The sequence below is a fragment of the Rhinolophus sinicus genome, chromosome 18 (genome assembly GCF_057876585.1).
Source record: "Rhinolophus sinicus isolate RSI-liver-muscle chromosome 18, RSI-T2T, whole genome shotgun sequence".
Lineage (NCBI taxonomy): Eukaryota > Metazoa > Chordata > Mammalia > Chiroptera > Rhinolophidae > Rhinolophus > Rhinolophus sinicus.
In genome coordinates this window covers 21,632,206-21,648,477 of record NC_142518.1, presented here as the reverse complement: position 1 = coordinate 21,648,477, position 16,272 = coordinate 21,632,206, and the positions used below count along the sequence as shown (strand labels likewise).

General features: G+C 37.7%; 1 non-coding gene across 1 annotated transcript; it reads left to right on the top strand.

Annotated features, from left to right (window-relative positions):
• The first annotated feature begins 11,087 nt into the window (after nt 1-11,087).
• Nucleotides 11,088-11,191, top strand: LOC141569802 (small nucleolar RNA U13). The gene has a single exon (XR_012493595.2). It is a non-coding gene; the product is annotated as a small nucleolar RNA U13 (small nucleolar RNA).
• Nucleotides 11,192-16,272: the final 5,081 nt, after the last annotated feature.

Sequence of the window (16,272 nt, the reverse complement as noted above, 5' to 3'; positions counted from 1 at the left end):
TCAAAGTCAACGACGCAGCCTGACAACTGAAATTTTGAGCATCCATCAGTTGCACTTTTTCACCTATAATATTTCCTCTGTGTAAATTCACACTCACACAACTGAATAGAGGATTAGGAATAAGCTCTCGTGGATAGCTGGGTGGAAATGATGACACCCAGAAAACTGTGCATTATTCTTGTATTTTTCACAGCACTTTGTGCATAGAGCCTTTCCTGACTTGCTTTCCTTCACTCCTTGGCAGCAATCTCCTTGTAAACTTTTCACTTTGGTCAGAAAAGGGAGGAATGTGCGGGCATGATTAGCATGTCAGTGTGAGTCAAGTCTCTGCTGCCGAACAGCTTTTTCATTGGAATTGATGAAAACATTGTCAGCTGTGTCAACAATGGGGGTCTCATCACTGAGAGGCTACAGGCATGGCAGAAAGAAAATGGCCCAATTTCGCTTTCAAGGATGTGTTGCTGAAGAGCAACCTCCCTGAAGATATGGACAGGGTTTGCTTTCTCATGCCCATCAGGTTCCTTGGGGGTGGGAGGGGGTGGAGTTTTTTGTGATCACTCTACAGTTATAAAAATAACACTCTCCGCAGACAGGTGAGATGCCCTTGAGCTATATAACCCAAGTCAATGGTGGTTCACATTAATGGAACATGTAATATGTGCCAGTCTCTGCACTAGGTGCTAGTCATAACAAGATGAATGTCACGCTATTGACAATGAGACCAGTGCATAAATAGACAAACGCAAATGGTTGGTGTTGTGGAGCTGAGAAGAAGGAAAATAGAGTCTTTGATGGAGAGATAAGAGTTGTTTGGGGTTGGATATCAAAGAATGATGGAATCTGATAGGATTCCACAGATGGAGAATGGAGAAGAGGAACTTCCAAGCAGAAGCTATAACCAGAGCAAAAGAGTGAACACAGTACAAAAATCATAAAACCAGCAACTTCAGTAGGTAATGTATTACTGTAAACATGTGTTTATATATTGGGAATAGAAACTATATCTCATTTTCTATAAATTCTCAATGTCTAGCACAGGGCAAGGCAGAGTAGGGATTTACTAAATGTTGAAATGAATGCATGGTCATTAGTGTCTTTTAAAAATGTTTCTTTTACTTCTTTTATGATGTAAGCACACTGTAAATTTTGAAGTGGGCCATAGAACTCAACAATCTTTACTAAAATGAGTTGGACTACACAGGAAATATGATAATTCAGTTGATAGTGAGGGAATATTGAAGAAACTTATTAAGTGAGGATTTTTGATGTGGGAGCCTCATATCTTCTCTTAAGTCTAAACATTTGGGATTAGAAGGCATCAAATAATCTTCAGATCCCTCCACATCTTATATTCAAATATCCCGGTCATATTAATCAATGAATGTCCTATGGGGCCAGGTAGAGCTTTCTCTGGGACTACTCTGAGTTCTCTCCACTCTGCCTGAAGCCAGCAAATGGAGAGATTATGAGTCACTTGGGAGCTGCACCTGGGCTGGGTTGTCCTGGTCAGAGAGTCTGCTACATATCTGAAGCATTTACTACCAGCTATCCTTTGATATGTGCAAGCTTCCACAACAGAAACACTAGTGTGTACATACTGTGTGGTATCTGGTGACTTTGCTTCTTCTTGAGAAAGATGCCTTTTGGAGCCATAGGTGCTGCAGCTTAAGAGAAAGGAGCTATCCTACCTGTTCTGGCTGGCAATGCCATCAATAAAACTTAAGACTTCCCTACAAAGGGAAAGAGGAGTGGCATATAAAAAAGAATATGCGATAAGCAATGCACTCTCTAAGAAAAGCAACATGCTTGGTATCTTTTAGAGACTGAGTAATGAGAAGGCCACAGGAGCAAAAGGAAAAGAGAAGAACTGTTCGTTGGAAGAATGTTCAATAATGCATTTGCTCAGATCCACAGATTGGAAGCTCTCAGACACTATGGTGTGAATTAAAGATACACCAAGCAAAAGAAATTAATTATTAACCAAGTCAAGGCAGCGTAAGAATCATAAGATTAGTGACTTCAATTTTAAAGTAAAATAATTGCAAATAAACTGTACCTATAATGTAAGGAGAGAAGCTATTTATAATTTCATAGCTCCTACAATGCCACCCCACTGAGCACCCAAAAGACTCCAAATTGTCCTACTACTTTCCTCCAAAAATCAGAAATATTTTTTTGTTGTTAAATCATAAGTTTTGAACAGTTATTTTTATATTAGAAAGGTCAAGGAACACTCTTTATTTGAACATATAGTAAAGTCCCTTATAATCTGATAGCATATAAAAAGAACACATATGATCTCAGTTCATCATAAAAACATTTCAACAATGTGATGTGGTGGGAACAAAAAGAATTTGGGGAGCTAGAGTACACGTTCTTTAGGCAACACAATGGTCACAGTGAAACTTTTTTGATGACCATACAAAAAAATGTATTACACGTGTCCTTGTGTTAATCAAAGTTACTTCCTTATTATTTTATACTGTGATCTGGCTGACCTGCAGCATTGTCCTGAACCAATTCTGAATTTATGACACAGCCACTTAAATAATCCATGACACTTGCTATTTACCTATTTTTCATAAAAACAGTTGAAATGTGGAACGTATAGTGTACTTCGTGGCTATTGTGATGCAAAATTACATTATCGAATCACAAACTGAATCAGCCTTTCCCTAACTTGTTTTCTAGCTTTCAATGAAATCTTCATCAGGTTTTTTAAAAAACCAATGTTTTTGGATTTTCTTCATATCTGTGTCAGTTATTAGCCAGTCAGAAAAGCAACATTCTTTAGGATAGTTCATTAGAGAAAAGCTGATACTTGGAAGTAATTACAAAGAGTATTTTGCAAAGGACGAGAAAAAACCAAATAGAGGATGGGGATGGAATCCAGGGAGTAGCAACAGCAGAGGTCAGCTACTCCCACTGCTTGTGGAGAGACTGAAGGAAGAGGTGATGTTAGCAGGGCCCAGGGACTGGTGACTCCCAATGGGAACTGGAACAAGAATGGAGGTGCACCCACTGCCAAAGACTTTGCCAGAAGCAGAAAGAGAAAAAAACTACTCTGGCTCCCTCCCTCATCTTATCCTCCAATTGCTTCTCAATGCCTTTCACTGGCTGCCCCTAACCAGAAGCCAGAGGCAAGGGATCCTGGGAAATGTAGTGTGCAGAAATAAGTACCCTCAAATATCGAGATGAGGAGGGAAAGAGAAATATAATTCCCCTCCTCTTGAATATGGTTGATCTTAGTGACTTACTTCTAAGGAACAGAATTTAGCAAAAAGTGACTGCATGAATTAATAAAAGAAGATATAAATTCCACTTTGTTTTCTTTGTCACTGTCTCTGTCTCTCCACTCTTGAAACCCAAGTTCTTTTTTTTTTTAAACCCAAGTTCTTTGATGTGTAATCCAACAGAGGGAATTTAATACAGGGATATAATTGCAAATAGTAGTTTGTTAAAGACCTGAAAAATTAAACAGAGGGCAGTGAGGCAGCCTAGGGATTAGCAACAGCCAAGCAGGGATGAGGAAATGACCTATGTAGGTGTTCTGGTCACAGCCCCAGCTGAAAGTTCCAGCTGACAGCTGGCATGAAGGGCCAGACAAGTGGTGGAGTGAACCTTTAGATGATTCTAACTCCAGTCTTCAAACCACCCCTGTTGATGACACATGGAGCAGAGACAAGCTGTCCCCAATGAGCCCTGCCCAAATTGCAGATCCATGAGCAAAATACATATTGCCATTGTTTAAGCCACTAAATATTGTTGTGGGTTGTTACACAGCAATAGATAACTCTAACACAATCCAAGAGCAAGCAAGCCAATGACGCGCACATCATTCTCATGTTCTCAATTCTGCTTCAGCTAACATTGGAAAGTCTCAGTCAGAGCCAACCACACTCAAATTTTATGGCCATTTTAGATATTTATTGGCCAGTGTTACTGGCAGTAAAAACAATTTTTCAGTTCATTAATTCTGATTATACTTCCAAAGGATGAACGATTGTTCATGGAAGTTATGGTTTACTCCTGCATTTAGAAGCATTTCCATAGGAAGGTGTTGACAGAGCTTGGTCTCCTCTTATGAAATACAAGACTTTGAAACTTTAATTTACACATGTGAAATTCAATTTAATTTACTAATATTTACTATTAATCTGAAATGAAATTCAACTCATTGACTGAAGAAGTAACTTACCTATTTGAAGAGTATTGTTGAATAAGAGATTAATTTGATAATTGTTTGTGGCATTTATTTCATATGTTGCCATTTTATAGGCATGGGGGAAGATAGAGAAAAAAGAAATGGATGAGGGAGAGGAAAGAAAACAGAGTGGAAGAATGAGTAAGAAGGGAAGAGGGAGGAAAAAGTGGAAGGGGAAAGTGAAGGAGACAGGGAAGCAGAATACTGAAGAAGAGTAATTCTGAGCTAGACCTACTTTCACAAGCATGCTGATTCAATGTCCCTTAAACACAATGGAAATATTTTGTCAGTGGAAAAGAAGAAAACAAACATAATTGGTACATTTTGCAATATGTTTTTGAAAACAATAGATTCAAGATGGTTTAGTGGAAAACATACCAGATGGAGCCAAAGGACCAGACTGTGCCACTAACAAGCCAGATGACAGTTAGTCAGGTCACTTACTGTCTTTGTGGCTTAATTCCTTCATGCATAAAATGCATGTGTTATGCCAGATGATTTCTAAGGTCCATAAGTTCCAGCAATAAAATTCTAAGATTCCACTATTTATGAGAACTTTCCTCCTGCCTGCATGAATCTAGATTTTGATGTTATGCTTAATCCTAGAGCAAAAGATGTTAGACTGATAAAACTGGTACATAACAACTTGTCCCAGCCTGATAACCTCCAACACACCTCACTGTGAATTCTAGAGTAGTAACTCTGACACTGATTCCCAGACACTGCATTTGTTTTATTTTGATTTTGATTCATGTAAGAATTGAAGGGAAACTACCTTCCATATTTTTGTCCTGAATATTAAAAAAATAAGAGAAGTGAATAAACTTATTTACCACATATGCCTCCATTCTATAATTTTCTCACATGATTTACTTAAGAATAAAAATTAGTGAAATTATCTCACACAGTTTGGATTTCTCTGGAAGGAGTTCCTTGTCTGAGTACCAGAACACTATACAAACTCTCTCTGCTTTCCAGACTTATCTACACTGCAAACTCTATTACTTTCTCTACTGAAGACTCAGCAAAATGCTTAGGGTATAAAATGTAAATCCTTAGAAGATAGGATCAAGTGATTTATTTTTCCATTTTGGGCTCTTCCAAATTCCAATCCATCTTGTCAACCAACTGTGTCACTAAAAGTTCAGATGTATTTTCCCTTTTCCTTCAGCATCTTTCCATCTCTGTTCTGACCACCCACACTCTTCATAGATACTTGATTACAAGTATAGAAATGTCTGTGGCTTTTCGTTCACCATAGAAGAGCTCATCCCTCTATGGAATTTAGTTCATTAAGACTTCTCAGCACCCACTGTTATCCAATAGCTTTATAGATGTGTGATTTATGATTATCTTATTGTTCCTAGTTTGTAATTGTTCTTATGACATAGTTGTTCTCATCCTTCTATATGCCGATAAGGAGTAGCATACCAAAATAGATGTGTGAACTGCTAGAAGAGGATGTAGGTTGAGAAAAAGCAATTGGAGGGTTGCAAAATCTAAAAATAAAGTGCCTTTGAGTACCAAAGTCAAAATATATCCTGTAAAGTGTACTTTTAAGAAGAATTCATGATGATAATTAAAAAACACTTTTCTGCCTTAGATTTTATAAAGATTCCAAAGTCTAATGAGAAAGAGGAAAGTCAGAAGGGAAGCAAAAGTGAATTTAAGAGCATCCCTGAAATGGTTCTAAGTAATCTCCAACACAATCCTCTTATTTTGATTTGGATTCATATAAGAATTGAAGGGAAACCACCTTCATATAGACTAGGGAGTTTAGCATTCACCTGGGGTTCTGTACCCCTCAAAAGAACCCCAGGTGAATGCCAAACTCCCTAGTTTATATAAAACCTGAATACCAAGGAGATTAAGGCATAGTTCTCATGTGCAATTTCACAGATATTTGCCAAGGCCAGAATACTGTGGCAGACATAGAGAAGTGACAATAAGACATATCTAAGCAGTCAGGACCTGAGCTAGGCAATGTAAGTATCCCACAGACCCCATAAATTACATTTCAGATACCCAAGAAAACATCTGAAAATTTCCATATTCTAAGAGGGGAATAGAAATGGGAACAAGGATATCACAGAATACATGCAATCATGTGTAGAAGAGACTACTACAGTTCACCAATCCTCACGTGATCCTTTACATTTCCCAGACTCTCTTGCAGTTAGTCTGGTCATGTGACTAGTTTTGGCAAGAGGATATAAACAGAAGTGGTGTGAATCACTTATTGACCAAGTGACTAAACACTAGATGTGCTTACCCATGCTCTCCTTCTGGTGTGACATTAGAGACTGCAAACTACAGCACAAGAGGGAAGGAAAATGGATTCTTCCATCACTATTTGAAAGAGAGCTGCCCAGGAGAGTCCAGACCAGGAATAACCACCTTAGACTTTACATAAGCAAAATACAAATTTTTGTTCTTGTAAGCCACTGAGATTTCATGTTTTATTTATTAACGAAGCATAGCTTAAACTAGTGTTAGTCAAAATGTGGTCCACACTAGTAAGTTCTGGTCTGCAAACTGTTTGATACTAATATATGATGAAATTAAGTACAAAAATTGAAAGTTTTTATGAAACTTTTATGGCAATTTGAAAGAGAAATTTTATTTATTTATTTATATTAGTTTCAGGTGTACAAAACAACATCGTTATTAGATATTTATATACTTCACAAAGTAATAACCCCAATAAGTCTATTACCCATCTTACACTGCACATAATTATTAGAATATTATTTACTATATTCGCTAGCTGTACTATATATCCCCATGACTATTTGTTTAAATTATAGTTGACACTCAATATTATTTTGTATTAGTTTCAGGTATACAGCATAGTGGTGAGACATTTATATAATTTATGAAGTGATATATAAATGAAAGAGAAATTTTACATCTGTTGAACTTAATAAAAAACAAATGCAGATTTGTATTTTGTTGTCCTTGGCTTTATTTTTTAATTTCCCTATTCTGGTAATTCATCTTTTTGTATTTTACAAGAGTATTGGTCTGTGACAGATGGCAAATAATAAAAATTGGTTCTTCACCACTGAGAGTTTGATACACACTGGCCATTCTACCCTGACTAATATACCAAAACAAAAATAAGAATATCTTAGCATACCAAAATGGATTCAGAAGGACTAGACATCAGATATTTTGCTCTGAAGAAAGAACAGCACGTAGGCCCCTTGCAAGTTAGATGCTTCTTGTAGAGAGAGAGAAGATGGAAACTGTATGAATTAACTATTTTTAATCCTGAAATAATTGTGTACCCAGCATTCTATAAAATGCTATTTTCTACCTTAAAATAAAATAATACTGTGATATGGAAAATAAGTTCAGTCATAGAGAAAGCAAATAAAATGTCCACATATCATCTCACCATTTGGATTTGACTGGAGTAGTGGTAGAGATGGTCAGATATGAGTTTCGTGAGAGGCCATTTGTTTTCTCTTTTCTTTTTCCATTTTTAAAAAAAGTTTATTGGGGTGACAATTGTTAGTACAGAGGTTTCAGGTGTACAATTCTGTAATACATCATCTATATATCGAGAGGCCGTTTCTTGGTTAATAAGTTATTCAAGCTTCTCTTTCTCCCCCTTCTCCCAAAAGGCACCTTTCATCATCTCAATGATCTTCCCCATATTCATTTTCATTGTTGATGACTTCCTATGACAAGGCAATTATAACACTGAAAACTCATAAGATTTTTAAGCTGTGCATCCTCATATCGCCTTGTGATCAGGTAGTTGTAACACTGAATTCTATCAAGGTTTTAGCTACACATCCTCACTTGTCCTTATGGAAATGCAGTCATAACACTGTGATATCTTGTAAAATTTTAACTGCCCATCTTCACCTACCCTCAATGATAAACGCAAGCAATCCATCAAGAAGGAGATTTTCATTGTGCTGGATTGGTGGTGGTCAACTTAGCATCACTGCTTTCAGTCCCCTCTCAGGTTTAGAACTATGCCTTCATATCACCTTTACTCTATAGATCCAGGTTAGAGTATACTAATGCAAGGAACTCTTATGAAAGTTGGAAGTTACTATTACTCAATATATCATGACAATCAGAGAGGTGTGCGTCTAGTTCCAGATCACTCTGCAAACGCCAACTTTGTGTTACTGGAAGTTTCTTTTTTTTTTTTTTTAGTCTTGCAAATTATCTTTAATTTTCATCCTTTGGATTTATTTTTAGAAGCTAATACACACTTCTGAATAATGGAATTGGTTCTTTAACTCCCTCAGGATTGGCATTTTCTTCACCCACTCCAAAGCTTCAGAATAATGTCATAGTGACTTTCTCTGATCCTTTAGCTACATTCTTCAAGACTTTCACTCCCTACTTCTTATATTGATACTTAATTGCTATATTAAACCTCTTTTTCCTTAATTCTTATAGTGACTTTCTTTTATTCTAAAGCCAGATTGATACAGATATTCTCAAAATTTCCAAGCAACATCTCTATAGTTCTCAAAAAATTATGCCAAACTAAAGGATTTTGGTAAACATTCTTGCAAAAATGCATTTTGAACAGTATAACACTGATTGTTAAGATACCATAAGTGTATTCAGATTCTAGCCATAGTTATTGCACTAGGTTGAAATACAAGTGAGGCACACTGAGGAAGCATCCTGTCATCTCTCTTCCAAATGGTAATTTCTTTCAGATCATGATCATTTGACAACAGATGACATAGAACCCAGTTGAACCATATGATATTGCTGATATGTGACAATTTAGACCTACAGAAACAGTAATGTCTTATGGTTTAAACTAAGACGATGATCATCTCTTCATTCAAATAGATTTTTAGTGGAAAGAATATCATTTTTTCCCCCATCTGGGAATGTGGATTTCTCTTCACAGAATTTATATTGTATCGTCAGAGAGTATTTGCTGAGGGCATGCATGAAGTTAAAACTCCTTGAATTCAGATGAAATATCTATGTATTTGAACTCAGAGCAGCAATGTCCTCAACCATAGTGATTTCATTTTTGACATATGTATTAGTGTTCTGGGACTGATGATGATGTTAGGGAACGGTATTCCTCAAAATGCTAGGATCTCATCAGATGTCATTGTCTTTCTTAGGTCAGGGTTTCTCTACCTTGAAACCATTGACAGTTTGGTCCAGATAATTTTTATTTTATTTTATTGGGGAAGGGGAACAGGAGTTTATTGGGGAACAGTGTATACTTCCAGGACTTTTGTCCAAGTCAAGTTGTCCTTTCAGTCTTAGTTGTGGAGGGCGCAGCTCAGCTCCAGGTCCAGTTGCCCTTGCTAGTTGCCCACCATCTTTTGCGGGAGTAGAGCCAGCAACCTAGTGGTTGAGAGGATGCGCTCCAACCAACTGAGCCATCCGGGAGCTCAGCGGCAGCTCAGCTCAAGGTTCCGTGTTCAATTTTAGTTGCAAGGGGTGCTGCCCACCATCCCTTGCTGGACTCGAGGAATCGAACTGGCAACCTTGTGGTTGAGAGCCCACTGGCCCATGTGGGAATCGAACCGGCAGCCTTCAGAGTTAGGAGCATGAAGCTCCAACAGCCTGGGCCACCGGCTGGCCCCTGGTCCAGATAATTTTTGTTGTGAATAGAGGATGAAGGGAGGCAGAAGGGTGGGAACTGTCCTGTGCACTGTAGGATGTTTACCGGTATCCAGGCGTCTATACCCACTAGATGGCAGCAGCCTCTCCCAGTAGTGACAACCAAGAGTCTCCAGACATTGCCAACGTCCCTTGGGGGACAAAATCGTCCCACATTGAGAACGATTCTCCTAGATAAAACAGAAATATGACATTGGCAAGAGTTTAAGGCCTTTTTACTATCAGTTTGTATTTCAACCTTCTGCCTTACATTTGGTTTTCCTTCAAGATAGAGTGAAATCCTCTCAACATCTCAGTAATGAGATTGAAAGGTTTTAAACTGTGCAGGATGTACCAAAGAAACTAAAGGGCATTGGATATAAAGAATCCAAGCTGGAGGTCATGTTTAATTGCTTATTGGTAGCAATTTAGAGTGAGTTTACACTATATGCTGCTGATGATGTTTATTTTTCTTTTAAATTAGATATTGCCTTCATCACCAAGAGATATTTGATTATCAATAAAATAGACTACATGATGGATGAGCATGTAAAAAAACAAAACGTCCTTTTTTTTTCAAATTCAGCTATAAGCTATTTCCACTTTGACTTACTGAAACATATTTTACAAGAATTCAAATCAAACAAAATGCTGAATATTGAATCACTGTGCTCCTAAAACAATGTAAACTTCAACCTCTTTGTTCTCTCTCCTCTTCTAAACTTTTTCTTATTTTACAGTGAATTTCAGGCTCACTACACAAAACATGTAACACAAACTAACAGGGGAAACAATTACAGACCTAGGAAGTGGTTAACAACACAGTCCTAAATGATCCCTCTTACATAGGTGAGTCCTCTTGCCTGGAGAAAGCAGGCCTGTGACAGCCCAGCTGATCCTCTCATTTCAGCGGTCTAAACAACTAATACCATTACTACAGCAAAACAAGCCATTGGTGATTCATCTGGAATGTACATCACTCTTTAACTCTTACAAGGACCATATATATTGTCCTTAAATAGATAAAATCTATTCTAATATTTCTTTCTTGGACATATGTCTTTCTAAAATACTATGAAAATATAAAATGACATAAAAATCTAGCCAATCCAAGAGTTCAGACTATTTTACTTAGAGGATATACTCCCTCTAATCTTCTCATTGCTCTGATCAATCAGGAGATGATCGCTATTAGGCAATGCTGTTATCATTAGAACGTGACTCAACAAACTGGCTGATGAGGTTGAATGTCATTAGACTGATTTAAAAAAAACAGATCCTTTCGTAGTTAATAAGTGTGATGATTGAGTTGTCACGCTTTTGTGTGAGATGTGCCTCCCTCAAACCTTGTTACAACATCGACACATTACACATTTGACATAAAAAAAAACCACACTGAAAAAAAAACCAAAATCAAAACAAAAAACAACCAGTCTCCTTTACATTCAAGTGAATCTATGAAAGGAGGTCTCCATGGATTTGGCAATTTTGTCTGCTCAGGAATTCAGCCACAAGCATTTCCTTGACCCTCTTCCACAACCTCAATGCCACGATGCTGACTTCCCTCCACAGTCACCAAAGAAAACATTTCCTATGGGAATGTCTACATTGACAGGAGCTTCAGGGAACTTATATTGAACTACATAGTCTTTGCCATACTATGTATTAACTTAGTCTAAGGAAACCTCTGACTCAATGAGAGAACAACATTTCTATTTCATAAATGGAAACATTAAGGGATTATTTAAAGTCAAAGATTTAGCAATAACAACAAATGTGCAAAAGCCTTGTGAGATGGGGTGAAAGATATTATTCCTATTTTAAGAATGAGAAAAATGCGGTTGTGAATGTTGTAAGTATAAACACAACCACATAGCTAATGGGTAGTTGATGGAACTGGTAGCATACACTTAGAAATTATGGAAATGAGTCTAGTGTTATTGCCTCTATATCATATAGCAATAAAAATGAATAGAGAAGTATGGTTCCATTGTAAGTAAAGATTGCATAACCTCTTAATGAGTGTTCATACAACTCAGTCACCACCAGAGAAAGAAATGTATCTTGTTTGGCTTTCCAAGGGACGATAATCTATGAAAGAAAACATCAATTTACCCCACCTTTTGTAGAAAAGAAATAGTTGCATTCATGTAAGCTTAATACCTGAGAGTCTGACAGGGTGTGAATATGAAGGTTCAGAATAAACCGAGAAGTCAAAAATGCTGAGGGTGATAATTGAATCAGTGGCACACACACACACACACACACACACACACACACACACACACACAGAGACAGACTCATACACACATATCATTTTTCTATTCCATCTGAGAAAGGAAAAAAAATCAAAGAGTATCTTACTCTTGGAAGATAATACGGAGAACAAAAACAATGGCTAAATAAACTTGTTGTTTACTAAAAATTTGAACTCCAATAAATCTTTTAACCCATAATACTGCTCTCCTCCATCAAAAGAAGATGAAACCTATAGAAATATGGACATGGATTCACATACTTGTACAGTCCTACAGCTTGCTGTGAAAATATAAAGTACCTGTTACCTGAGTGGGGTCTCTCTTTCCAGAACACTAGGATTCTTTCAAGACCCAGACAAAACTGTGGTTCGTTGCTTTGCTTGAGGTTTGAATCCACTCATTAATAATCTTCAAAAACACTAAACTTAAGGCTTTATGCTATTACTCAATTGCATATTCAGTTATCTGTGATCCGTGCTCCATTCAGGAATCTAGAAAATGGAGCATCTATATTTCAAAAAGTGGATGCTACAACAGGAACTGAGAAAAACTTTTGATGTGGGGATTCGTGGCCGAAAGATTACATAGGAAGTGGTTATGAGCAAGGATATCCACCCGACGACTAGATTCCCCAGATTAATGGGATTGTGGGCAATCTCTATGGGAAGCATTGACTACATAGTCAGTATGGAACCCTCAGAAAGGTTAGACTTGAGCCTTACACTCCTACTAAGCTCAGCCTCATATTGAAGGTGGATAGTGAAGGGAAACCCTGATAGATTGGAGATCCAAGAACTGGGAACCTGGACTCCTTTTTCCAGGATACTCTAGAGAGGCAGCATGCCTAAGGAGATTGAGAAATCTCAGCATTGGGTGTCTAGGCAAATGGGACTGAGAGAACTTCACAGAGTAACTGTGCCAGAGGGTGGAAAACATCAAAAAGATAATTTCTTTGCATCCACAAGTGGCATAGAAAGAGCCAAACTAAAGTTTTGGAGTTGGAGTGGAATTTCGCTATGACTCATGGGGATCAATGACCAGATGCAAACAAGGACAACTTGGAATATGCCAACATGCAGAGATTACTCAGGCCAAAGTGCCTTTCTTGTGTCTTGGCAGTATATCATGCCCATTTAATTAGATATAACCCTGCAAGAAAACCAGAGATTGGGGGAAGAAAGTGAATGGATTAAGATAAATTTCCACTACCCAGTAGAAATAAATAAAAAATAAATAGAAATAAAGTTCTTTTGCCTTTCCGAATATGTAGACTCGTGTTTTTCCCTGCTGCACCAGCTCTATCGCACAATAGATTAGCTTTGTACAAGTAGACTGCAAATTTGCAAAATAATAGTCATCAGCTACACAGACAACCATATTCTTATTTCGAGCCCAGTAAACAGGGACTTCAAACTGGGATCAGATTAGGGAAACTTTAAGGAAAAAGAAATCTTTAACAATAATTTTGAAAGTCAAGAATCTTCTAGTTCTTCGTGTGTATCATATTGCCAAAGTATACATAATTAATTTATAAAGTCTCCATCTTTAAAATTATGTTGTAACGTATCTTAAAGAAATGTATTGTACCTGCTTTTTTCCTATTCACAATTCCAAGTTTTCACAAAGAATGAGAATTTTACAGTAGTTATTGTGAAAAGAGTTTTGCAGTTACCATACCAGAAGACGGGATTATTACAAGTTTTCGGCAGATAGGATTAACAGAAGACTGATTTAGGTAGGCCTTCTTTTCATTTGGAGTAGGGTTTAGCATAGCTGTATTCCAAGCACTGAATTACTTTGCTGACCCCCATTCTAAGTGTGCTTCTTTCATAATACACGTCCATAGAACTATGTTTCTTTACCTCTGAGTAATTATTCAGTGAAGTCCTATTCTATCGGAGCAGGGGCCTTGTTTGAGTTTGCTCACCCTAGTAACTCCAAACCTAACATAGTGCATATTTGGTAAATGAGTTCATGCATTCATTAACTGTTCATCTTACCAGTTTGCTTTTCAAATACAGTACTTGGCAAGAAATTATTCTACCTCCACTTCTTCCTCCATTCTGTACTTTTGTTCCCCTGGGACAATAGATGTGATGATACCAAAGCAATTCGACAAAACTTTTGTTTTTCTGACTCATTCTCTTTCTTCTGGGCTAAGAAAGAATCAGAATCAGATGAATGTCTTGTGTTCCTGTCAATGCCAGTTATACATCTATTGAAGCATTCTCAACTCTGATTGCTCTCGCAGGTGTCTTATTAATAAGGCCATTTGGTGATGGTGTCCATGATGGAATTCTGAACTTTAGTGGTCATCTCAGGATTGTGCAGCAGGGTACACACTCTACAGTTTGGCTTAGGAAAGGACAAGAGTTCCCCCAGGGTCCAGGTCTGATATTGAAAATTACTCCTGTCTGGCTGGCTAATGAGGTAAGAACAGATCCATCCATAGTGATGTACGGTAACTTCTTTATGGTGGTGTGTCTACTGAAATTACTTTCAGAGTGAACTCCTTACAATAACGCAGTGAAAGAGGCTGTGACAGCACTTACACTGTGCTAAAAACAACCGTTTGAAAAGTGAGAAACACACAGCAATATCCTGAAGAACCAAAGACACATTTATTTGGCTTCCTAAATGTATTAATAACATGGAACTACCAGAGGACCTGGATTGAGTTGCTCGGTTCAGGCATAAAACAAAACAAGGAAAAACAAAAAGATAATTTGGCCATTTTGTTTTTACTACTAGAGTGCTTGAATGCACCAGGTGTCATATTCTAAAAGGTTTGCGATTGTTTTCTAACTCCCCTGCCTCTGATGTCTTTTTTTTTTTTAATGGAGTTGTTCAGCTGTTTCCTGAAATGACGAAAATGACTGACTAGGTGTGGTATAAATGAATATGTGTGTGCATTCCTCCTGATATCAATTTCTATCTCATCTATTTATTTATATATGTCTCTCTATATGTGTATCATATAATCTCTTCTGAAAAGAATTGTGATTTAATTACTAGCTCCATGCCTTCCTTCCAATTACCTCCAGGCTGCTAAAGATTCCATCAGGGGTTTTTATGATCCCTGTGTGGACCATTTAGGAAACACAACGGTGGCCTTTTAAACAGCTCACTTCATTGCGCTCTAGCAACTTTAGCCCGAGCAAGGCGAAGCTTTGAAAGGCAGCTAGGCAACGCCATCTTCATTCCAAGTGTTAATTTGATATCTGCATAATTTAATCTCTTCATTCTAAATACCAAACCCTATTTCTAGAAGTTAATTGGTTTTCTTTCCTTTTTGTTTTTATTTTTTAATTTAGATGTATTAGCAGATTTTGTTTGCATTTTAATTTTCTCAGTTTTGGCAAGGTCCACATTTCAATTATAATTATTAGGGCTCACCACGGGATTTATATATTTTAAAGATTACATTAATTAGCTCTCAAGCAAAAAATAAATTTTGTTCCTCATCAAGACTATTATCAGCAAGCATATCTAAATGACTTTCAGACAGTTTCAGGGCATCAGTAATTCAGAGAACAGCCAAGACCATTGTGCTTTTTATTAAGGACCCACTGCATTGTTGTTAATTTAGTCAATTTGTAAGACCAAAGATGATTTAGACCTGTGCATATACAGATAGAGAGTCTCTCTCTCTCTCTGTCTCTCTCTCTCTGTCTCTGTCTCTTTCTGCCTCTCTCTCTCTCTCTCTCTCTGTCTCTCTCTGTCTCTCTGTCTCTCTGTCTCTCTGTCTCTCTGTCTCTCTCTGTCTCTCTCTCTCTCTCTCTGTCTCTCTCACACACACACACACACACACACACACACACACACACACACACACATGCTTGCACTCACACATTTGCTCTTGGGGATGACATTGGCCTTACTCTATAATGGTTGTAACCCAATATTTTGAGGGTAACCTGCTACCATAAAGAATAGCACTTGGCTCTCTCTGAAGTCCTTCTACTGACCCAATCATTTGGGACCTTCTTGTTTCAGGGGCACTTACAGGTATCATTGCGGCCTTCTCTACGGCAACATAGGAATATGTTTGCTGCAGCGATGCATGCGGCTGAGACCTTCCAGAATGCCCTTCCCTCCCTCAGCTACATCTGCTCTGTGACTGTTGCCACGGCCCTCCTGCTGCCAACACCGAGGGTCATATTTGTTGCCCATGTTCTGTGCTGCTGGCAGAGTTGAGGTGTA